This window comes from Sarcophilus harrisii, chromosome 1 (genome assembly GCF_902635505.1).
Source record: "Sarcophilus harrisii chromosome 1, mSarHar1.11, whole genome shotgun sequence".
Classification (NCBI taxonomy): Eukaryota; Metazoa; Chordata; class Mammalia; order Dasyuromorphia; family Dasyuridae; genus Sarcophilus; species Sarcophilus harrisii.
In genome coordinates this window covers 464,272,324-464,297,962 of record NC_045426.1, presented here as the reverse complement: position 1 = coordinate 464,297,962, position 25,639 = coordinate 464,272,324, and the positions used below count along the sequence as shown (strand labels likewise).

The following is a 25,639-nucleotide window of genomic DNA, read 5'->3' as shown; positions in this document are numbered from 1 at the left end:
AGCCAGCACTCTGTGTGATTTAACTTCAGACCCATTTTTCTTTCCAGTATATCATATTGTTGAAACATGATATCACCCAAAGCTCTATCCTTGGCCCTCTTCTTCTATATTAACTCACTTAATGATCTTAATCCCATGGGTTTAATTGTTGTCTCTATGCATATGATTCCCAGATATATTTATCCAGCCTGTCTCTCTTGATCTCCTGATCCAGTTCCTGGATGACATGAACTACTTCGCTCATAAGCATCTCCAATGACATATCCAAAATATAACCCATTATCTTTTCTGTCAAATCCTCCTTTCTTTCTGCTTTCCCATTTACTGTTGAAGACATCATCATCTTCCCAGTCACCCAGGCACTCACAGACCTTTCTTCTTATTTAATCAGATGCCAAATTTTTTTACTCTCTTAACATCTCTCAAATACATTCTCCTTTCTCCACTTAGATGACTGCCTCCTTAATGAAACTCCTTAATCATCTTACACCAAACTATTGTTAATAGCCTTCTGGTCAGTCTCCTTACCTTAAATCTTTCCCCATTCTAACTTCCATCCAATTGCCAAAAGAATATTCCTCCTGTATACACTTGACCACATTACTCCTTGCCCCTACTAAATAAATTCCTAATGGTTCCCTATTGCCTCTACAATAAGTAATATTCTCTTGGCTGGAAATCCCTTAAGTAGTAGTATTCTCTATATGGCTTTAAAGGCTTTCACAATCTGACATGATTGGATCAAAGAATATTCACTAGAGATACGGAATTGGATAGTTTTGGTGAGCTAATTAATGCTTCTAGACAAAAGAATGTAAGACTGGTATTATAAGCAATAGGGAGATTTAGCATTCATGACTATACCCCCCTCTCATATTTATAAGTGAGGGAACTCATAAAAGGCATGATATAATATGAGAAATTATATAGGAAAATTAATGACAAGATAATCTGTCGAATACTTTTCAGATTTGGATCTATGATCTATGAACCTATGATCATTGCAAAGAAAGGAAGAAACAGAAAAACCAGTTAAGTAGTTTAAGTATGAATAACAGTTTGGGGGGAGATTGGTGGTGGGATAATGGAGGTCATGGTCATTATTTTTAAGTATTCAGTATGTGTAAGAACATTAAACATCTACTATTGTGAGTTATTGTATGCAAGTCAAGTTACAAAAATGAATAGCAGCATCATGGTAAATTTCTTTCCTCCGTTTTCTCTCATACCTATAGTTTCATTATATAATAATACAAAGGAATCACCAATAATACTATAAAAGTCAATGGCAAGGATAGGTAACAGCTTCTAGTGCAAAGTACACTGGATTAGGAAACATGAGGTGAGTAATAATAACATTTATATATCATTTTATTGTTTACAAAGTACAGATGTTAAGTGCTATTATCATCCCTTTTGAAACAGTTAAGGAAATTGAGGCAAACAGAATTCAAATTATTTGTCTAAGGTTACACAGCTAATAATTATCTTAAAATTTGAACTCAGTTCTTCCAGATTCCTAGTCTAGCACTCTATTCTAGCTGTCTGTGTATTTTACTTTTGACTCTATCTAATCACTATTTAATCTACTGAGAAAGTTGGACTGAATGATTTTTCTCTTTAAAAATCTTACATTTAAATTTATTTTGTTTCTATACCTTAATTTTCATGTATATTTCTCCTTTTTCAGTAAACAGAGAATCATTTCCTATAATTAAAAAAAAAAAAGAGGGGAAGGCAGTGATATTCCGTAAAATTAACATATTAGCTGAATCTCGAGTATATATGGTATTCTAAATCCAAAATGTCCCACTTTATAAAGAAAAGAGAGAAATTATTTTCTCATTTCTTATGGCCCAAACTTGGCCAGTATGACTAAGTAGAATTCTTTGTCTTTTCTTCCCTCCCCTCCTCCTTCCTAGAGAAGACATGAATTTATGCAGTGAATTCCTTCCTTTCTCCTCCTTCCTCCTTCTTCCCCCTCTTCCTTCCTCCCTCTAACCACTCCCTCCCCTCTATCTCTTCTCTCCCTCTTTTCTCCTTTCTTCTTCTCTCCCTCTCTCCCTCCTTGCCTCTTTCCTTCCTTCCCTCTCTTTCTCTCTCCCTCCCTTCCTTCCTTCCATTTACGTTGTTATATTTCAGATTCCATCTACTTTACTCTGCATAAATTCATGTCTTTCCAAGCTTGTCTGAATTCGTCATGGCTTACTATGTTGTAATATTCCATTATATTTATGTACAACAATTAGTTTAGCTATTCATTAGCTAATTTATTTTGTTTAAAAATGGCATCAATTCCCCCTCCCTCTCCTCCCCCCCTCCCAGTTTTTGGCTATCCCAAATTGTTTGGAACTGATATGAGTAATTTGGTGTACTCAAATAAATAATTTTAAAATAACTCTTTTTTTCCTCTAGTGTTTCTTTTTTTAATAATAGCCTTTTTTTTTTTTGATAATAGCTTTTTATTTTCAAAATAAATGCAAAATTAGTTTTCAATATTCTCCCTTGCAAAACCTTGTGTTTCCTATTTTTCTCCTTTTTTCTCCTCTTCTCCCCTCCCTTGGACAACAATCCAGTATGTTAAATATGTGCACTTCTTCTAAACATATTTCTACATTTATCATGCTGCTCAAGAAAAAATCAGATCAAAAAAGGAAAAAAATGAGAGAAAAAAACAAGCAAGCAAACGACAACAACAAAGAAAAAGATGTAAATACTATGTTGTGATCCACATTCAGTCTTTATAGTCCTCTCTCTGGATGCAGATATTTCTTTCCATGACAAGTCTATTGGAATTGGCCTGAATCACCTCATTGTTGAAAAGAGCCAAGTTCATCATAAATTGATCATCACATAATCTCATTATTTCTGTGTACAATGTTCTTTTGGTTCTGATCACTTCACTTGGCATCAGTTTATGTAAGTCTTTACCATTCATTTTCTAGATCTTTGTCGATACAAAAAGGCCTGCTACATTTTTTTTTTTTTTATCCTTTTTCCTTTTTAATGACCTATTTGGAATACAGATCCATTAGTGATACTGCTGGATCAAAGAAAGAGTCTGCACAGTTTGATAGCCTGGACATAGTTCCAGATTGCTCTCCAGAATGGTTGGATCAGATCACAACTCCACCAACAATGTATTGATATCCCAGTTTTCTCCCAATCCCTCCAACATCTTTTCCTGTCATCTTAGCCAATATAAGAGGTGTGAAGTGGTTCCTCAGAATTATCTGAATTTGTATTTTTCTAATCAATAAATTTAGTTTTTTTTTATATGATTGGAAATGGTTTTAATCTCTTAATCCAAAAATTGTTTGTTCATATCTTTTGACCATTTATCAATTAGAGAATGGCTTGCATTCTTAGAAATTTAAATCAATTCTCTATATATTTTAGAAATGAGGCCTTTAACAGAATCATTGGAGGTAAAAATATTATCCCAGTCTTCTGTTTCCCTTCTAATTTTGGATGCACTGGTTTTGTTGTACAAAAACTTTTTACATTTATTATAATTGAAATTGTCCATTTTACATTTTATAATCTTCTTTAGTTCTTCTTTGGCTATAAATTCCTTCCTTCTCCATGTATCTGAGGTAAACTATCACTTGTTCTCCTAATTTGCTTATGGTATCACCCTTTTATGTTTAACTCATAAACCCATTTCAACTTTATTTTGGTATGGGGTATTAGTTGTTGGTCATCCCTAGCTTCTGCCATACTATTTTCCAATTTTCCCAATAATTTTTTTTTGTCAAATAATGAGTTCTTGACCCAATAGCTGAGGTCTTTGAGTTTATCAAACTCTAGATTACTATAGTCATTGGCTATTGTGCCTTGTGAACCTAATCTATTCCACTGATCCATTACTCTATCTCTTAGCTAGTACCAAGTGGAAAAATGAGTCTTTTAAAATTCTTCTAGGGGGAAAGGGAGGGACAAAAAGGGGCAGAGAGAGACAGAAGACACTCAGGAGGAGAGAGAGAAATACACATAAGAGAAGGAGAGAGAGACACACAGGAGAAGGGAGGGGAAGGAGACACACACACGAGAGAAGGAGAAACAGAAAGACAGAGGAAGGACAGACAGAGACAGAGATACAGAAAGAGAGTGAGAGAGAGAGAGATGGAGAGAGAGAGAGAGAAATGGAGAGAGAGAGAGAGAGAGAGAGACAGAGACACTCTGAGAGAGACTGAAACTGAGAGAGGAAGGAAGACAGAGGTGGCGGGGAAGAGAGACAAAGAGGGAGAGAAGGAGGGAGGGAGGGAGAGAATGAATATGAGATTATGACAGAATTGTTTTGATCCTTGGGGTATCTGCTGAATCTTAGAAATTCTTAGAGTACTAGATAGGATAATTTCAGGATTCATCAAAAATTTTTGAAGCCATCAGTGAGTGAAAAAATGAAGACTTACTTGCCACTGGTATAAATAGGATTTTAACTAAAAATCGATTTGTTTTCTTTATCATTAAAAATATCCAACTGGAAGCATACTAGACAAAATACTTACCAAATATATAGATGTTTAATATTCCACTAATGATGTAAAATTTGTATTCTTTCCTTCCTACAGTGACTGTAGCATTTGCTTTAAATGAGATAAACCAAAAAAACATTTTTTCATTAATTGCTTCCAGTGATATTTGTGACTTCCAGTAATAATCTTCACAGCTTGCAAATATCATGATTTTCTTTGTTCTCATCATTATGCTACTCACAAGTTCATTATTTTCCTGTGGCCTCTATCCCCAGAGGGGGTTTTGGTTTTACTTCCTATTTCTTCTAGAGTTTGAAGAGTTTTAGAAATTGAAAAAACAAAACAAAACAAAACACAGAAATCATCTGTAAGCTTTGAAACTGCAAAGTGGACACATCTGTTTTCACATAAGTATAAATTGCTGCTTTCCAAATATTAAACATAGAAATCTTGCCACATAGTTGAATAAAGTTTTCCATTCTTGAAATGGTACTTGAAATAAAAACAAAACTGTATAGTTCCTTTACCATGGAAGGGGAAAACATTCAATTTATCATCTACCACTAACCAAAACATGATGCAATGGTGCTGTAACAGCCTGAAGTCCATTTTTCTTTGTAGAAATTCCAAACTAACAGTGGCATTGCAGAAGATGCTTGAGATCCAGATTTTTTCAATTGTAAACATCTGCACAATAAAGGAAGAGATCACCTCCTCTTTCATTGCTCCTTTTATATGGGTGGTTTGTATTAGAAGCTTTCATTCAACATTTGATATTCACTTTAATTTTTTTTCTATTTTTTAAAAAATTAAATTGGTTTAGGTTATTTGAAAATATAAACAGATCATGTAAGAAGCTTACATGAGTATTTCAGTTGAAGTTTGGAAATGAGGAAGCAAAATGTAGTGAAAATAATTTTCGACCAGGAGAGAAAAGTGATTATCGATAATACTTAGTCTGCGTTTGAAAGGATTTAAAAAACCATCTGCCACATTTTCATTTTAAGTTTTGACTACATTTCCTCATATATTGTTAATCTTGTATCGGGAAGAGCTCTGGAGTAGAAATCAGATAAATCCCGACTTCCAGTACTGTCACCCTGTACTAGTTAAGTTGTGGGATTATTAGAATTGGTTTTCTCATCTTTAAAATAGGAATAATAATACCTGTAAAACATGATTGCACACAACATGCATCCTATATCAAAATGCTTACTGATTTCAGAAGAGAGGGAGAAACTTTTGGAACTCAAAATTTTGTGAAAATGAATGCTAAAAATTGTCTTTATTATAACTGGAAAAAAACAAAATACTGTGAAACGAAAAAAAAAATTGAATACCATACCTCCTGAGGTTGTAATGAGAATTAAATGAGATTTATATATATATATGTATATGTATATACATATATATATGTGTGTGTGTGTATACATATACATATGTATATGTGTGTATGTAAATATATATATATATATATATATATATATGTATATATACACGTTCACACAGTGCTTTATGAACTTTAAAACTATATACATTTCAGTTACTATTATTAATCGCTAACCATTATAATTTCTTCCTTTTTTCATTTTGATCTTTATTATTAAATATACAGGTAAACATAAACACACGCAAGCACACACACTCAGAGTTATTCTGTTAGACTCAGTAATTGTTTTTCAACCAATATTTTACTACTTCTTGCTCTCATAGGTATTGGAAGAAACCAGTGCTCACAAGAGCCAAAAGAAACAAGTGAATAAGATGCCTGAAGTTCTCATTCATACTATTTCATAATGGGTATGATTGTTATTTCTCCCTACTTTGCTTTGTGGGTTAGGGTGTGGGATAGGGTAAATCTCTTTTTGGTTATTATGGGTCTCATTTTGAAGTCCTTCAATACTCTGTGGCTTGTTGACAAGAAAGCTTTTGAAGGATTTCACCATCAATAGAAAAACCCCTTTTCCATTTGGAATATCTGTTATACATTCTTCATGAAAATTATCACTTTTGGCAGTCTTACAATTCTATTTTATGTTTTTAGCTTTTTTTAAAAAATTTAATAATGGGGGAAGTTGGGACTAGATAAGTTGATTTGAGAATTGTCAACATAGAGATAATTGAATCCAAGGAAGAGTTCAGAATTGTGCAAGATAAGTTACAAAATTATCCATATACTTTGTCTTAAGTTACTACTGGGTATAAATTCTGATTTTATTAAAAGTAGAACAAAAAGTAAAACAATAAACGCATACCAAAAAATTCTCAGAATTGGCACCTCTTAATGATAGCAAAGGACCAGAAACTAAGTGTATTTTAAAAAAAAAAAAAATATTGTTATGGAATGTGATTGTGCTTCAAGAGAACAACATTTAAAATGTACTTTTGTTATTCAGTTGTTCCAGTCATATCCAATTCTTTCTGTCCCTATTTTCAGGATTTTCTTTACAAAAATGTGGGAATGGTTTGCATTTTCTTCAGTAGCTTTTTTGACAGATAAGAAAATTGAGACAACAGGGTTAAGTGACTTGCCCAGGGTCACACAGCCAGTATGTGTCCAAGGCCAGATTTGAACTCATAAAGATGAAATTTCTTGATATTATACTCCACTTGCTAGTTACCTTAAAATGGGTTATAATAATGTAAATTAAATAATCACTAAAAGATTCTGCAAGTTATTTAGAGGTAGATTATGAAATTTGCTTCTCTCATCATGGTAGCAAAACTACTACTACTAGTAGTACTATCCTAGAGATTGTCAGGTGTGTTATCATATTAAATAGTTCTGCTTAATTCTTTTTCTTTGCCAAAAGGAAATACTCAATGGGGTTGGAGATTGAAAAAACTATGATGTTCACACAAAAGATATCCATAAAACATTTAAAATAAAAGCAAATTGCATATTATATCTTCTTATTTTTATTTATTTTTTTAATTTGATATTGATTTCAAACTTTGCTCTAATTCTAAAAAGTTAGTGGTATGACTATACACCCAGTTGATTCAGACATGATTTCTATTTTAATTAAATTCAGTAAACATTAAATTTCTATTATGTGAGAAGTGTTGTGCTGAGCTTTGGGTAACCAATTTTTTGTCTTTTTTAAAATCTTATTTTATTTAAAAAAAAAAAGCTATAAGAAAAAGAAAATAATAAAGGAATACAAAACAAAACAAAAGAGATCATCTTGTACCCAGCAGAACATCAGAGAGGATTCAAAATATATAATGACAAATTACCAGATCAAGAAAATATATATATTAGAAGAAAATCTATTCATAAATGACCATTTTTTCTTTATTTCTTTGTAAATTGTTCTTTTGTTCTCTGCTGTACACGTTATTTACTTTATTCTTTTTCCCCCTTTCATCGCCCCCACCTCCAAGCAAGCTATAGTTAAGAAAAAGATGTATTATGTACACACACACACACACACACACACCTACCCCTACCCATCCCATTCCTATCCCTGCTGACTTAAATTCGTGCTGACTTTTAATTCTGCTCCTAACTGGCCTTGCTATTATTTAATCTCCTCCACCCATGGATCCCTCCCTTATCTTTTCCCCACAATTTTTGCTTCCCCATCTACCTATTCGTCTCTCCCCCTCACCCCCCCACTTTATTACTTAATAGATTTTGGAAGATGCTATCTTCATGGTATATATTTAATGTTGTTTATTAAACCCATTTCCTATGTGAGTAGTACTATTGTACCTTAACTCTGGCAATCTTTCAAAAATTTTGGGCTACCTATTATTGAGATGACTCTTAAACATATACTGTACATTTCCCATGTTTAAAAAAAAAAAAACATTAACTTCATTTATCCATGTTCCATGTTTGAACATATGTTCAAATTCTTTGAAATTGATCTTTGATATTGGCTCTTGTATGTTAAATTTTCTATTATGTTCTGGTTTGGTTGAAAATCTGAACTTCCTGAAAATCTGCAAGTTCATTGAATGTCCATTTTTCTCATTCAATATTATGGATAATTTTGCTGGATATGATATTTTTGGCCATAGGTCTATTTCTTTTGATTGTTGGTAGATATTGCTAAGTCCTGTATAACTCTAATTGTAGCTCCAGCATATCTGAATTGTTTTTTTCTTGTTGCAAAATTTGTTCTTTGGGGGGGTTTCAAAATTTTACAATAATATTCCTGTGTGTTTTCCATAAAGAATCTCATTGAGGGGTTGATTTGTGAATTTCTTTCTATTTCTACTTTCACCTCATCTTCTATCATTCCAGTATAATTTTCTTGGATTATTTTCTGCATTATTGTGTCAAGATTCTTTTTTTTGGTCACAACTTTCTGGCAGTCCAATTATTCTTATATTTTCTCTTCTTGACCTGTTTTTCTTATAAGATATTTCACATTCTGTTCTATTTTCTCATTCTTTACAGTCTGTTTTGTTATTTCTTGGTTTCTCATAATTTCACTGCCTAATTCTAATTTTCAAAGAATTATTTTAATCTTTGAGACTCTATCTCCTTTACTAGTTGGTTAATTTTTTTTTAATAATCTTGTTTTTCTTGTATTTTTACATTTTCTTACATGTCTTCCATTTGATTTTTAAATTCTTTTTTGAGTTCCACAAATTTTCTGTGCAGGGAGCCATTTCATGGTAAGAGTACCATGAGGCAAAAGAAACTTTTTTTTACTTTAGTGTATTTCTGTGAAGATGAATCCTGGTCTTCCCTGTTCCTGTAGTGGGTTTTTATGATGGGGTTCTTCGTTGTTAGTTCATTTTTTTTAAAAATAAGAGGTATTAGTTTAAGCATTTCCAATAGTGGGGTGGGGAGGGATGGTGCCTCAAGCTTCCCTTCAGTTCTCCCCTCCCCTGGTTCCCAAACCAGGAGCTCCACCCTCTTATAAGTGCATATAACCAGCGTCCCTGCCCTGTTGCTTCTGCACTCAAAGGGTGATGGTTCCTTCTGACCCAGGACCCCATCCTTGCAGCACAGCTGGGCCTGGGTTCCCAGTCAGCCAAGTTTTACTCTGTCTTCTGGGACTGAAGACATGGACTCCACAAGTGTACAGGAGATGAAAGTTTGTGGTTCTTGCTGAGGTTTTAGTCATACCCAGTTAATCCAAAGGGTTCCCACTTGATATTTCTGAGGAGCTAGCCTGGAGGTATTTGCACTTTATATGGGTTAATCCTGGCCTGTGGTCTTTCTTCAGATCTTATTAGTTTGTACTTGGAAGACCCCTGGTCTGCCCCAAATCTTCTTGATTTTTCACCAGTTTCTGTTCTCCCTGAGGTGCAAATTTGTTCTATTTGTGGGGGAAATCTGGAGAGTTTAAAATTTATCAACTTATTCTGCCTCTTTCCAGAATTCTTTCCCCCATTGTTTGTCTTATGTCTTTTAAGGTATAATGCCTCAAAATACTTTGTCATCATTTTCAATTTGGTATGTTTTGAGAATTTGCCCATATTATATGGAATAAGACTTCTGTATTTATTATAAATCTTTGTCTTCTCTCAAATCTTGATCATGGGCCATATTTTGTGCCTTTTTTTTTTTGCTATCCTTCCCATGTCTACCTTTCCATTGAGGCCATCAAATAATAAAATAATATTGCTTTAATTTTGATGGTCTTACTCATTTTTTCATAAAATTACCTACTCTTTTATCCTCTGCAACAAATGGCATTTAAGTTGCAATTATTTTCATAGTATTTTTAGAAAAACTCATCAAAAATACTTCATTGTGAGATCACCAAATATCCCTCTTAATAGTCCTTCTTTTCGCCTTTGAATGCTTGTTCAAACTAGCCAAGCCTCCCTTAAGTACAATGAAGCACATTTTTCCATTTTTGGATCTTCCAATTTCATTTAGTTTGAAGATGTAAATTTTACATGATTTCCATTAGTATGCGCAATCTTGGGCATTAGTCAAGGCTCTCACCTTTAAAGTACCCAAGATCTAAGTTAATATTTTTGAGTAAAAATGGTGTGATGGTTTATGTTCTCTCCTGCCTTTTTCTGCCATTCAGTTGTTGTAGAAGTGAAAGTGAGTTACAAAAGACTGAGGACCAGGTTGTATTTTCCTTTATTCCAAGATTTGCCACCATTAATTAACTAATCACCTAGTGATTAACCTACTGGTAATGACTATCCAACCTTCACCAAAACTGGTTTTTGACTAACAGATTGTGTATTCAAGCATGGCTTTGTGCCAGACTTGAAGATTTTTTAGCATTTTGGAACCCATTGAACCTTATTCTTAGGAATCTACAGTCACCTCTATGTCATCATAAGAAATCTAAGTAGAAGCCAAGACAATATTTAATTGAGGTAGGGTCATGAATAGAACTTAATATTTGGAGTCAGAAAAACATGAATGAAAAATTTGCCTCATATAAATCCTGGGAAGGTCTCTTAACATATCTCAGTCTCAGAGTTCTAATCTGTAAAATGGAGACAATAATAATAGCATGTATCTCATACAATTTTTGAGAATCAAATGAGCATATGTGCAAAATCTTTATAAATCTTGAAGTATATTATATGCATGTTATTTCTCTTATTTTAGCAAACAGTAGATAAATACACATAAAAATTTACCAGGATTACCTAAAGCTTGATTTGAGAATTGACTAGATACATGCATACAACTATAGGTTGTATAAATAAACACATCTTTATCATTAGGAAAATTACTAAATTGTGTATAAGGAAGATTATTAGATTTTGCATCAGAGAACCTCCAAGTGTCCCTACTCTTGGGCATTCTGGATACCTTGGTGGTTTTCCTGAGGAATTGCCTTGCATACTTGATGCCTCCTATCATAGACTTGCTATGGTATCCTTGTCCTTGGTGTCTCTGACTGCAAGGGGACTCTGACTTTACGAGGGGAAAAGAATGAGGAATTTTCTATTGGATTCCTGGCTAACATTTTGTGCATTTTGGGGGTAGAAAAAAATCACTTAACTTTTTAAATTAAATTTTAAGTTAAATAGTGTTTCATATTGGATCTTTTGAACATTATTAAAACAATATGAACTTTAACATTTCGCTAGAGTAAATAAATGTCTGAGAACTGGATGATCTAGCAAATAGATCAGGGAGCCAACTTGACTAGAGATAAGTTTTTTTGTCTTTTTTTTTTTAAAGAAAGGCAATTAGGGTTAAGTGACTTGTGCAGCTAATAAGTATTAAGTATCAGTCTGGATTTGAACTCGGGTCCTCCTGACATCAGCACCAGTGTTCTCTCCACTACCCCATCTAATTGCTCTGAAAAATGTTTTTTTTTTTAAACTGTTCTATTTTATTTTCATTTTCTCTCTGTGAGTCAGTAAGCATTTATTAAGCACAGTTATGTGCCAGGCACTATGCCAAGCACTAAGGATGCAAAGAAAGTCAAAAAAACAGGATTCCTATTCTCGAGAAGCTCACATTCACATGTGGGAGACAATGTGCAAACAACTATGCATACAAAATATAAGCAGTATAAATGAGAGGTGAACTCTGAGGAGTGGAGGCAATTAGAAAAATGTCTTTTAAAAAAGTAGGATTTGAGCTGAGTATTTAAAGAAGCCAGAAATTGGAAATGAGAAGAGAGAGCCTTCTATTCATGAGGGGATATCCAGTGAAAAGTCATGGTGGTGGTGATAGAATATCTTGTTCCAGAAACAACAACAGGGTTAGTATTACTGAATTGTAGTAGGAGGTGGTCATGTATAAGAAGGTAGGAAGGGGCCTGGTTGGAAGGACTTTAAAAAAAACAAATAGAGGATTTTAAATTTGATCCTGGAAATAATTGGGAGCTACTGGAGCTCACAGAGCAGATGGGGTGACATGATCTGACCAGCACTTTAGAAAAAATCACCTTGGCAACTGAAAAGGAGGATTATCTTGGGGAAAGAATATAAGGCAGGGAGACCGATGAGAAGGCTTTAGCAATAGTTCTGAATTAATTTGGTAGCTGTGTGAATGGGAAGAGGAGGGACATATAATAGAGATGTTGTGAAGATAGAAATAAAATTGGGTAATGGATTCAATATGTAGGGTAAGAGCAAATAGTTGAGGATGATACTAAGTTGTTGTGGTTTTGAATAACTGGCCAGATGGCAGCATATCCAAGAGTAATAGAGAAGTTCAGAAAAGAGTTTTGAGGGAGAAAGAAAATTGATTCAGTTTTATATTTATTTGAGTTTGAAATGGCATTGGTATATCTGTTTATTGGCATCCAAAAAGTAAATGGTAATGCATCACAATAGCTCAGGGCAGTCATAGGACTGGAGAGTTGGTTCTGGGAGTTATCTGCATAACCTTTGGGTTTTGAAGAAATCAAATAGTTTTAATCTTCCTCATTTCAAATGCTTTCTTTCACATTTGTTATTTTTGTTGTAGTTTTATTTTCTTTATTTCTTTTTTAAGAAATTATTCCTTATTTTTATTTGAAAGATTACTTTTTATTTCATATTTAGGGATTAGCGCTCCCAGTGCAACTATATAATATATGAAGGATATACATCCTGGCATTTCACTCTTTATTAGCATTTTTTAAAAAAGACTATGATATTTTCTGCTGTCTTTTGAATTGAAAGGAATCAATTGTGTTCTTAAGTGATACAAAGTGATTTTTTTAAAAGATACTTTTTGGCTAATTGAGGTGCAAATCAAATGAAGGACTCTGAAAGTAGATCATTACATGTGGCTATTATAGAACAACACATAAGGCATGCTCATGTTTCTAGACTTAAAAACATTAATATCTATTACTGCAAATAAGGATAAACACTATAACATTCTCAGTTTGAGGACAGAAACTTCATAGGAGAGGAATTTCCCATTCAACAATATGCAATAGACCATTTATATAGCTTTGTCTTGCTCAAAAGTAACTGTATGCTAGTGATTCTTTTATGAATCTTATAGTTTGAGTTATAATTTAGTCTGGAACAGTCTTTACTTTGAACCTCTCAAACACAGGCAATTCACAACTTAAGCCTCTAAGTTACAGGGAAAGAGAAAAGAAAGCAAGTAAGCATTTATCTACAATATGTCCAGCACCTTGAAAATATAATCTCATTTTAACCTCACAACAATTCTGGCAAGTAGATGCTATTATTAGCCACATTTTACAGTTGAAGAAATTGGACTAAATGGAAGTTAAGTGTCTTGCCTAGGATCACATAGTCTGAGGCTACATCTGAACTCATATTTTCCAAACTATAGAATCAGAGTTCTATCCTCTTTAGCTGACCTGTCGTGGAAGAGAATTTCCTTACTTGGGAGTTACCTACCCATGAAATTACAGGCTTAGTTCTTATTCCAAATATATTAAAACTATTCACTTATAGTTTTTAGAAGATAGTCTATTGTAGATTAATAGTAGTTTTCATGTATTTTTTCACATATTTATATTTGTATATATATATTCTTACATATACTTATATATACCTACATACATATATTTTTATAAATTTCCATGGATTACCCATGAGTTTTAGTTTGCTTAGAACAGTATAGAAAACAAAGGCATGACGGTTATCAGCAAATTCTGAAAAATGCCTTTCCTGGTTTTAATTAAAGCTTTCTAGAAATTAAAATTATAGTTAAAATTATCACAGATAATTAATGAAGATGCTTGAAACTTAAAGTATTTTATTGTATTGTATTGTATTTTCACTTAGGACAGAAATTCCAAAGTGAATGGCATAATAAGACTTATGTAATATTGAATATCCATGGATAGAGAATGAAAACAAGGGGGGAAATTACTTGAAAATATAGTTTGCCTGAGGTTTGTAGCAGATTTCTGATTTTTTGCCCTTTTGACAGGCAAATTTGTTATTCTAGAGCTGTGAGCAAAATACATTATGGATTTTAAAATATCTAATAGGTGTGTGAGATTATTATTGTTATAGTAAATAATAATTTGTTGTATTATTATTATTATAGTAAATAATAATTTGTTGTTTATTTCCCCATTGTATCTTGTTATACATTATTAATATGATGAAAAAAAAATCTCCCCTATATTTTCTTTGACATTTCACTACTTAGCTGCAGGGAATTTTTAGATAATCTAGGAACCACTGCTAAGTGAATATAGTAACTGTCTTTCAAGCCTTGGGTTTACCCCTATAAAAATTACAGGTATAAGGTAGACCAGAATGCTTAAAAATGAAGAAGCATAAAATTGGGATGAAGTGGTAGAAATACAATACCTTTATTTCCTATCTTGGACTTGGGAAGAAGAGTAACAGAGGGGTTTTGTTAAATGCAGCAAAATCTAATTACAGTTTGATTTAAAGCCACATTTATACAATGTCTGAAGGGTGAGTTCACTTCCATGAAAACAAACCCAGCTCCCTGCTATGTCCTGGGAACTTTAGAGAAACTTTATCAGAGGAGAGCAGTCATTGCCCTCTGCTGGCCCTAGGGTTCACTACACTTAATTTTCCACCAAAGAGGAAAAGATCAATTAAGCATCCAGAGAGACTAGACAGTAATTGATGGATGTATAAGGCCATCTGAATCAGCCAAGTAAGAGTGAGCAGGGAGCACCCATAATGGACATTGTTATACTTAGAGAGCTGTTCACTTTTATGCAATTTTGTTTTTATTTTTTGTGGGTTTTGCCCTTTGGACCAGTTTAAGTCCCATGGAGAAGTAAGAACTTCTTGGAGGGTGAAGGCAGAGAAAATAAATCTCACCTTCTTAGTTTCTTCATCTAGGTGGTGCAATGGATGGAAGGGTGAGCCTGGAGTCACAAGGCCTGAGTTGAAATCCAGCCTCAGATTCTTTACTGGTTGTGGGACGCTAGATAAGTCATTTAACTTCTAACCTGCCTCAGTTTCTTCATATGTACAATGGGGGTAATGATAGTATCTATTTCCCAACTTTGTGAAATTCAATTGAAAGACTAATTGTAAAGTAGTAAGCACTATATAAATATCTGTTGTTATTGTTATTATTGGTATGAAAGATATCTGGGACTCTAGCCTTTCTACTTTTGTGATTTGTCTGCCTCTAACCAAGCTAAAGTAACACTTCTGTTCTCCAAAGTCAATTTGAAATAAATTTCCTTCTACCCCACAATAATAATAATAATGATAATTATAGTTATGTAGTGCTTACAACAACCATGGGGCATAGATACTATTATTCTCCCTTTGTAAGTGGGGATCAAACAACTACAATAAATTTCAGAGAACCTTTTACCTACTATGTGCCAGGCACTGTGTTAAGTGCTGAGGATACAAAAAGAGGTAAAATACAGTCCCTGCCCTCAAGGAGCTCACAATTTACTAAGAGAGACACTATGCAAATATATATATATATAGCAAGCTAAATACAGGATAAATAGGAAATAATTAGCAGAGGGACAACATTACCAAATTACTGATTTCTCCCCATTCCTTTTGCTTCAGCAACAAACATATGCCATCTTGGGTTGTTCTTCTTACTGAAGGTCCACATAAAATATTTGCTTCTTTGGTAGACCTCTGTTCTATTCCTCTTCCTGACTCTTCTTTTTCTCTATCTCCATCCTAAAATTTAGCCTTCTCATCCATGCTGTTAGGCCTGGAAATTCTTGTCCTTCAGTGGATAAATTATTAGCAATTGATTTCTGAAAAATCACTTAGAATTTGGAAAGGCAAAAATAAGCAGGAAAATGATTTTCACTGAAGAAAGATGCTTGAAATATGATGTGTAGGAATTTTCCAAAATAACGATTTCTGCAAGGATTTGGAGTTGATTTGGTTGATAGGAAAGGGGGACATTAATTGATATTGCCTTAAAGTAAGTTTGAATTCATTCATAGCTGACATAACTAGCATTTATGTTTTGCATATTTAAAGAATGCAGAGGACTTTACATATGTCATCTCACTTAATTTTCAGAACAACTGTATAAGGTAAGTGCTATTATTACTCCCATTTTACACATAAGAGAGTGAAAACTAAGGCAGGATTTGAGTTCCTGACTCCCAAGTCCAGCATAGTCCTCATTGTACCACTTAAGTGACCGATTTCATGGGTTTGGTGAGTTAGATGGGCTACCCTTGATCATCAGAAAGCAACACTTAGTTTTTAATTAAATTGGAAGTCACAGTCAATACAATAATTACAGTCATATACAATAATTACTCAGATATTTTTACTCCTATATTTTAAGAAGGAAATAAGAGTTTTACCTTCAATGTTACATATTGGAGAGAACACTGGAGAGCCAACAGTATTTCATTCTCTGACTTATAAAACAGGCAAGTCACTTAACATCTCAGCTTCCATTTTCTTTATCTGTAAAACAAGGATATTAGATTTAAATGATTCCTAAGGTGAATTGTCTGGCCAAAATAAATCATTTTCACTCATTATTCCAAAAGGAGTTAATTGCATAATATGCAATAATAACTTATAATAATACTTTATTTCATATTATTATTATATATCATATTCATATTATTATATGTGGGTTTCACCCACAGAGTGGTCAAGGAATTTTCCCCACAACAGAATGCAGAGCTCTAGGGGCAGTTGGTGACACAGTGGATAGAGTATGAGCCATGCAGTCAGGAGAACCAGACTTCAAATCCAGCTTTAGACACTTGCTACTTATATAATCCTGAGCAAGTCACTTACCCCAGTTGCCTCAACAACAACAACAAAAAGAGGCAAAGCCCTACAAGAAATAGCAACGTTTTAAGTTAAGATAAAGTGAAAGAATTCTATGGCAGCTCTGACAGATGATCTCCAGATGACCTATATTCCTTCCTGGCTTGAAATCCCAGCTCCATTCCTGGCACAACCCTACCAGACTCATCTTGTTGGATTTGAATTCCTGGTTTGCTTTGCTTTGTTTTCTCATGTTTTAGATCCTCCTCTATTGCTCCACCAGGAATTCTTTTAAATTCAAATTGGTGATTACCTCAATAATTTATATGTATCGGGAAGGTTTGGATCAATAGTAGTTCTTTTGAAAAAGTCCTGGGAGTTTTGGGGGAATGCAAATTCAGTATATCAGCTGTGTGTTTTGGCAGCCAAAGATGTCTTAGGCTGCATCCAAAGAAGTCTGTCATCCAGAATAAGGGAAATGAGATGTTCTGATGTCTTTTGCATAACATTTTAAGGGTAGGGACAAATGCAAAGATGTTTATGGAGGATTAAAACTTATAGGATTATGGATTTAGAGCCAGAATGCATTTCATCCATCTTTCTCCTCATTTTACAATTAGGAATCTGAATAGCTCAGTTCAAATTAGTTGTGTGATTCTGGGTAAATCACTTAGACTCTGTTTAAAAAACAAAAAGTGCTTAGCACAGTGTATGGCACATAGGAAACATACAAATGATTGTTCCTTTCTGATAATGGAGGTTGAATGACTAGTGAGGGGATCTTGGCAAGGCATGTCAAACCAGAATAGTTTGAAGGAACTAGAGGATTTTTTTCTCCCTAGGTAAATGAAGATTAAAGGAAATGATAACTATCCTTAAGTATTTAGAGGGTTGTCCTCTTTGGAAATGAAGGACAAACCACAACAGTAGATTGGAATGTGGAAGCAGGATTAGCTTTATCTGCTAAATCTCAGAGACCAGAACTAGCAACAGTATATGGAAGATGCATTCATTTGAAACTCGTTTCAAACTGTGCTAAGTGGAGTGGCCAACCTCGGCAGGATATAATGGCAGTCCCATCACTAGAGGTCTTCAGGAGGCAGCTGGCAGATTGCTTCTCAGAAAAGCTATAGAGAGAGAGGTCCCTGCTTAGATACCAGTTTGATTGGTTGACCTCTGAAGTCATTTCCTTGAGTGAGATTCTGAATCTCAAAGGCTCTACCTAGAGGAAAATTATTCTTGGAGCTATATCCTGTTATCATAGCACCTGATTTTGGAGTAAACTATTTTCTTTTTATATTTCTTTATATATATAATAGTTCAGCTACATGCATTATTATTGTTGTCCTATTTGAGCCCCTGTGGGATGAGTGAATGAATTTTTTTATTTAAATATAGAATATGACTACCCTTTAAGTGAGTTAGAAATTATAAATTATTTGCATGTTACATTTAGTTCATGAACTTGGTAAGTTTCACAGGACTAGAACATTGTGATTTTTTTTGTGGAATTCACTTTGATGAATTATTTTGTGAGCAAGTCACATAACTCCTCAATGCCTTGGACATTTCTCTGGCTCTATAAATTGCAGATTAGTTGTATTGGGAGAAGTTTCCTCATGAGATGTTTCTAGTGCCAATAAAATTTCAGGTTTAGTCCCTCTTTTTTCCTCCCTCATCCAAAAAAAAAGGAAAAAAAAAAAAACTCTGCCATTCTAAAGTACATAATTGTTAGGAAACATGACACATGCTTTGTTACATGTTATCATTTGATTTTATGATCACTTTATTTAAAAAGCATTTTAATTGTCATAAAATAAAAGGAAATATGCCTTTTATCTATCCTAAAATATCTAGGCAAATGCTATTTTAGATTGTCATTAAATTATCTATCTTGCTAATTTGTTATCTTTTAAAAATAATTTGACAGTGCTCTCCCACTTCTTTTATTATGTCAGAACTCAAAGTAGGTCTTGTGTTTGTATCTGGCTCATAATAGGCCCCCAGATGTTTGTTTATTATTTAAAGGAACATTATTTCAGTTCAATCCAACAAGTATTGAGCACCTGTTAAGTGTCGTCAAAGTGAAAAAATGTTCCATACTCTGCCAAGAAATATTTTTTTAAATTAGGCATTTCTAGGTTAGAAATAAGATGTCCAAATTGACATCTTAACTCCATTGTCTGCAAATTTTACTGCTCCTAGGTAATTTCAGGTCATATTTGTAGGACTCTTAAACAAAGAAAAGGTATAGCTTGAGGTTAATATTCCAGAATAGTCACTTAATTTCCACCTCATATCCCTCCTTAACCACTTCTTTCGAAAACTTAGAGGAAATTAATGTCTACTATATAACAAGAGGCACTTCTACAGGGGGAAAAAAAGGTGGGGTGCGATGACTGCATTAGCACCCTGGATACCTTAGAATTAGCCAGAGTCAGGATAAGCAAAAGTCCTTGGTCTTTATTCTTGGTCTTTAAAGGTAGAAGTGAATTGGATGGATGCAGGATCTCTAGGACCTCTCCCCTTGTCTCCCTCCCAAAAGTGCCTCTGGCCAGTGTTACTCCACCTTCTAGTCCCTCCTACAATTCTCTGTATGTAGCAATTATCGAGCCAGCACAGCATAGTGGGAAGGGCCATTTTCCAAGCATATGATTATAGAGTATTGTCCAATCGGTAATTAGCCTTAAGTGCTCAGTTGTCCAACCTCAGTGCATCAACTCAAGAGTTTCAGCCCTTTACAGTGGGGAGCCACTTTCTTTGGGTAAATCACAAGCCAATCACTTGTGAAGATTGGGGGATGCCACGATCTTTACCAGACCAGAGATATTTTTCTTTTAAATTTTCATTTCCATTAATCTAATTTTATTACTTTCTAGCACTTAATATAGCATATTACATATGGTTGTTTGTCATACTTCAATACTTAAATGAATCTATACTCTAAATGATTCAGGAATTTTGCTTCAATGCCATAAATTGAAACCCATCCATATTTGCTCATACTGTGAGCCTAGGCCATTTCCTCCCAAAATTTGTCACAAGGGAGCCACTCTTTATGCTTAAGATCTTCCTGTATTTCTCCCTTCTCCTTGCCAAAGCCATCACTTCTATATACTCTGATCTTTTTATCCTTTCTGCAAGATTTTTTTTCTCCTGGATTCTCTCTCCTTCTTAGGGTTTCATGGCATTGTTCTCTCATGATCCCTCCTAGCTAACATAAAGTTGTCAAAGGCAACACCATCCTCCCAATCACCTGGTCTCATGACTTAGATGATGTCCTTGACAAGCACATTCAAGGCATTTTTAATGATTGATTATTCACCAGGCTTTTTCAGTCTCCTTTATTGTTTCTCCATCCATTTAGCTCCTATCAGCAAAGCTCTGACATAGACTTTCTTGTCTTTTTGCTCCAGACTGTCCCACATAATGTGCTCATCAGTTACCATGAGTTCCATTACCATCCACGTGCCTATGACTTTCAAATCTTGCATATACATCCCTAGTCTCTTAGACAAGCTACACAGTTCTGGATCACTAGTTGCCTTCTATATGTTTTGTAGACATCTCAGTCTCACCATGCTTTCATTATCTTTTAACCCCAAACCCTTTTCTCTTCAGACTTCCTTATTTTTCTGAGAGTACCACCATCTCCCCCATACACACAAATCTTCAACCTCAGTATCACCTTTGACTTTCTCAAGATTTCATGATTTTCCAGATCTTGTCATTTCTTCTTTCAAAACGTGTAATATGTTTACTTACTATAGTTAAGGTCCTAATCACTGCTCACCTTGACTACGGCAGCAGGCCTTCTAACTAGTCTTCTCACATCAAGATGCTCCCCCTTTCACTCACCTTCCAAGTTGACTAATTTTTAAAAGTGTAGACCTGTCCATGTCATCTTCCTCAGTGAATTCCAATAGCTCTTATTAATCTTTTTCAGGAAATCAATGAGCCTTTATTACATACTTGCTGTATACGAAACACTGTACTAACCTCTAAGGAGACAAAGAAAGACAAATAATATTAAATTTCTCCTTGTAGAGCTTACAGGTGGGGAAATGAGGAGGATTTGGGAGAAGTTGACATTTGAATTAAGTTTTAACAGAATGATTAGAATTTCAAGTGACAGCATAGTGGTTGAGAATTTCATGCTTAAAAATATGGAGGTAGGAAAGTATGGAATATGTTAAGGGGATTGTGGATAGTTCTGTTTAGTTGGAATGTATGTTCTATATAGGAATAGTTTGAGCTAAATTTGAAAAGAAATTGGACCAGAGCTAGACTGTAAGGGCACATTATTACTAGACCAAGCAGTTTGGACTAGTGTTAGATAATGGTAGCCACTTAATGAATAAGCATTCATTAAGTAGTTACTAGTACCAAACATTGGGAGATATAGATAAATATATATATAGATAGATAGATAATCAAATGTATATAAAGCAAAGACAGCCCCTGCTTTTAAGGAACTTAAATTCTAATGGGGGAGGCAGAACACATAGGGCATTAGTGGCTCAAGACTGGTACTCTGGTCAAGAAAATGGGACCGAATAGAAATAGATTGATATATCTTTTCTAGGAGCAAAGGCTGAATCAATTTAGTCATAGCACCAAAGCAAGAGAGGATTAGGAGCAGGGGAGAAAATGATACAAATATCACAGTTGGGTAAAAGTGCTGAGGAAGACAGTGAAATGGAGAATTCCTCGAATTTTTTAGAAATAGTGCATTAGTTTCCAGTCAAGACACTGGGAACCCAATAGATTAAACTAGTATAAGCAAAATTAATAGATATTTTTTAAAGTTGTTACTCAAAAAGATGAGCAATAATGCAAAAAGGATGCAAGGAAAGGAGTTCCTGGAGAGGGGAAAATCAGTTGTTAAATTGTTAGGTTAGGGTAGACCATGATGAGAATGGAAGAAGAAGAAATACACATTTATTAAGCACCTACCATGTGCCAGGAATCAGACTAAGTATTTTACAAACATTACTGCATATGAGCCCCACAATTGCCCTGTAAGATAGGTGGTGTTATCATCTTATTTTAAAATTAAGGAAATTGGCAGTTAAGTGACTAACTTAGTACACATCTGATTCTGGATTTGAACTTATGTCTTCCTAACTCTAGTGTCAGTGCTATTATTTATAATGAATGAATTGCTGAAAATATCACTATTTGTAATATGATATTTACTTTACCATAACAAAAGTCATGTTGCTAGAAAGTTTTCTATCATTAGAAGAACAGGGAATTAAAACTCCTGAAAATGAAAATGTCAGAAGAGTTTCAAGATACAAATATATGTATATTCCTGTCACTTACCAACAGCTTTATTTGCATTTAACATTTTCTTGTCATGGGCTTATGATTTCATTGGTATAGGGAGCTCTCCGTGAGCAACGCCTGTCAGTCCCTTCAACAGCTTATCTGCTTAAAGAATTGTCTGACACTGAGAGGTCAGTTGCCTTGCTTTTGGTCACAGTCTGCCTGGGTCACAGGCAGACCTTAAAGTCATGTTTTCTGGTTCTCTTATGCACTGATCCCCTCTGCATCTCCATAATATCTCTACCCAACAAAATAATGCAGTTTCAGGATCAATGTGTTACAGACAAATCACAGTATGGTTGTCTTTAAAAATTCACTTTAGAATGTTCTAGGAATGCCTTTTTTAACATTCAAAGATCATTTTTGCAGATATTCATTTTACTTAAGGCACTTTTTCTCTCTAAATAAGAAATAAGTGATAACAGACACAGTATGAAGGTGGGGGGGGGGGTATATCCTCTGATTTCATTTTGATCTTGTGTATTAGTTTTAAAGTTGAATGTAATTTGAAGAACATTATCCACCTTAATGAAACTTCCCAGAATTTGTATTTTATTTTATGTTGAAAGTCAGATCACAAGATGATTTAAATTTTAGGTGTTAGAATACATTCTTCTTGAATGGCTCCTTCGTGATCTTTGCCAAATCAATGCTTTCATTTTGGGTAATACTATTTGAATAGTACTGCAGACAGGCTCTTTAATTAAGAGGGGCTTTAAATTCCACTTTATAGGAGACAGAACATGATGTTTTTTGGTGTTTTTCCCCCATAAATTTCGAATCCAACCTACACAACTGGTTTGTGGGTTGAATTTTATGGAAAGCTTTTAAATTAATGTCACTGAAATATTCTGTAATAAGAGTAAATGGCACTAAGTAGCTATTGCATTAGTGGGGGGGAGGGGAAGCATTTACTACCCAATCCTTGGTAGTCTTGATGGTGGGAGCATGAATTGTGCACCTGATGTCTTGATTACATCCTTACATTTTAGATCTTTGGAGAAGCTTTTTAAAAAAAGGTTTAATCTGTTTCTCTCAGATAGAAAAGAGTAATTGTCAAAAATTCTATTTTCCTAAAAAAGCTCCCTATACCAGACTATTTTTCTTGGATTTTAAAGTTTCTGAAGCTCAAATTGCTAAATTAGGATGAAGGAGAGATGTTTTATTTTCTTGAGAAGTTTGACTAATAGAGAGAAAGATGAGCTTACAATAAGAAAGACCTAGATTTAAATCCTATTTCTGATATTTAGTAGCTGTGGGACTAATCTTGTGATACTTGCCATTTTTGTGCCTCAGCTTCCTTTTCTGTAAAATGGGGATAATACCTGAAGTATTGATTTCACGGGATTGTTAGGAATCTCCAAGAACTTTTATATATGTGCTTTGAAAACTTTAAAATACCATAAGTAGAACTTTAATATTTTATTTTTCCCCAAATACATGTAGTTTTCAACATTCATATTTATAGAACTGCATGTTCCAAATTTTTCTTCCTCCCTCTTTTCTTACCTTCTCCCTCTCCAAGCATGCATTCTGATATAGGTTAAATATGTTCTATTCTTTTAAACATATTTCCACATTTCTCATGTTGTACAAGAAAAATCATATGAAAGGAGGAAAAAACATGAAAAAGAAAAGACAAACAAATTAACTAACAAACAACAACAACAAAGAAAAAAGGGAAAATATTAATTTTGATCCATATTCAGTCTCCATAATCCTCTGGATGCAGATGGCATTTTCCATCACAAGTCTCTTGTAATTGCCTTGAATCAGTGAATTGTTGAAAAGAGCCAAAAATATAATTTTCAACATTATTTATCAACAATGGATAAATTCTCTTTTTCAGGAATTATGAAATACTTTAGCACGAAGAATTGAATATGAAATTTCTCCTGTAAAGTCTACCATCAATTGGTTAAGATACCTATATTTTATCGATAGGTTTCAAGTGGTGGCTTAGGGGTTTGTAGAATGCAAATATGACAAAATCAAGGAACTGGTGAGTGAGCCATAGAGATACTGATATATTTGATAGTATGGAAGTAAGAAGATTCTTTTTAGTCTATACTGTACTGTAATGGGCTGAAGCTCGAGTTGATGCACTGAGGTCCCAAGCATGTGAGGCTAAATAGTAATTGGACCATACTCTATTAATATATATGCTTGGAGAAAGAATGGCCCCCGCCCACTCTTTGTGCAAGTCCTGATGTGTTGTATAGGAAATGACGATTTTGGTGGGTGGAGGCAGAGGGGTGGAAAGAGGAGCGGAAAGAGAAGGCTGGCTGGCTTCTGGTCTGGCTGGCTTCTTGACGCAGCTGCACACATTGCTATTGTGATCCCTCCTTCACCTCCGATCCTTCTTCACCTCTACTGAGAATAAAGATTGAAGATTTTCCCTTAACCTGAATTCCTGACTCCAGCTGATTTTAAAATATGCGGTCATCACACTGTACCTTTTTTAATTTTTAATTTTCTTTTTGTATGTCATGACATTTTTCAAAATTTCATTCTTGGTCTTTTCATTTTTCCAGTCCACATGGTTTTTATTTTCCCATTAAACTAAGTACTCAAGATGACCTTTTTCCATCTGTAGGAAAATAGAATTCATAGGAAATCAAATGAACTGAAACAAAAGAAAACTAGAAAATAATACATTACATTTCTCAGAAAGATTATTTAATTGTACCACTGTGCAGTTTTTAAAAATTAACATTAATTTATCTTTTGAATTCACCAAATTTTACCTTCTTTCTAGTATTTATTAATATATACTTTCATTGATTTCTCCAGTATCACCCTTTGACTCTATATGGTTTGTGAAATGAAATGAATTGTGCCAGTTCATCTTCACTGAATACCTTTTTAAGTTATGCTGCCCAGTAAGTCTTCTGACTTCAAAAAATATGTGTCTAAATATTGTGTCTGCAACTTATTGTATTTCTTGGAAGTAGATGCCTAGCAGAGAATCTGCCAATCCCTTATCTGCTTTCTGTGGCCCATTAGTAAGGCACTAACTTTATTCAGACAATGAATTAACCAACAAATTCATGTTTCAACATGGAAGTGCTTTCCCTTAAAGGTTTGGATTTTTTTTCCCAGCCACAATTCTAGTTTTATATAGGCAGAAAGGTAGCATAGTGGAGAGACCAATAGACCTAGAATCAGGAAGACTTAATTGGAACTCAGATACTTATAATGTGACCTTGAGAAAGTCATTTAATTATTGCCTGCCTCAGTTTCCTCAT

The 25,639-nt window shown here is 34.1% G+C and overlaps 1 protein-coding gene across 4 annotated transcripts in view; it reads left to right on the top strand.

Annotated features, from left to right (window-relative positions):
• FAM110B (family with sequence similarity 110 member B) overlaps positions 1 to 25,639 on the top strand; it is a 209,306-nt gene that overhangs the window by 69,747 nt on the left and 113,920 nt on the right. For 2 of the 4 annotated variants that reach the window (XM_023496002.2, XM_023496001.2), the window contains exon 2: positions 6,192 to 6,278. The exons of 1 other annotated variant lie outside the window; for it this stretch is intronic. The gene's annotated coding sequence lies outside the window, so the exon portion shown is untranslated. Of the gene's footprint in view, positions 1 to 969; positions 1,032 to 1,235; positions 1,343 to 6,191; positions 6,279 to 25,639 lie in introns of all 4 variants that reach the window. One more of the 4 variants, XM_031946378.1, reaches the window with a different exon arrangement.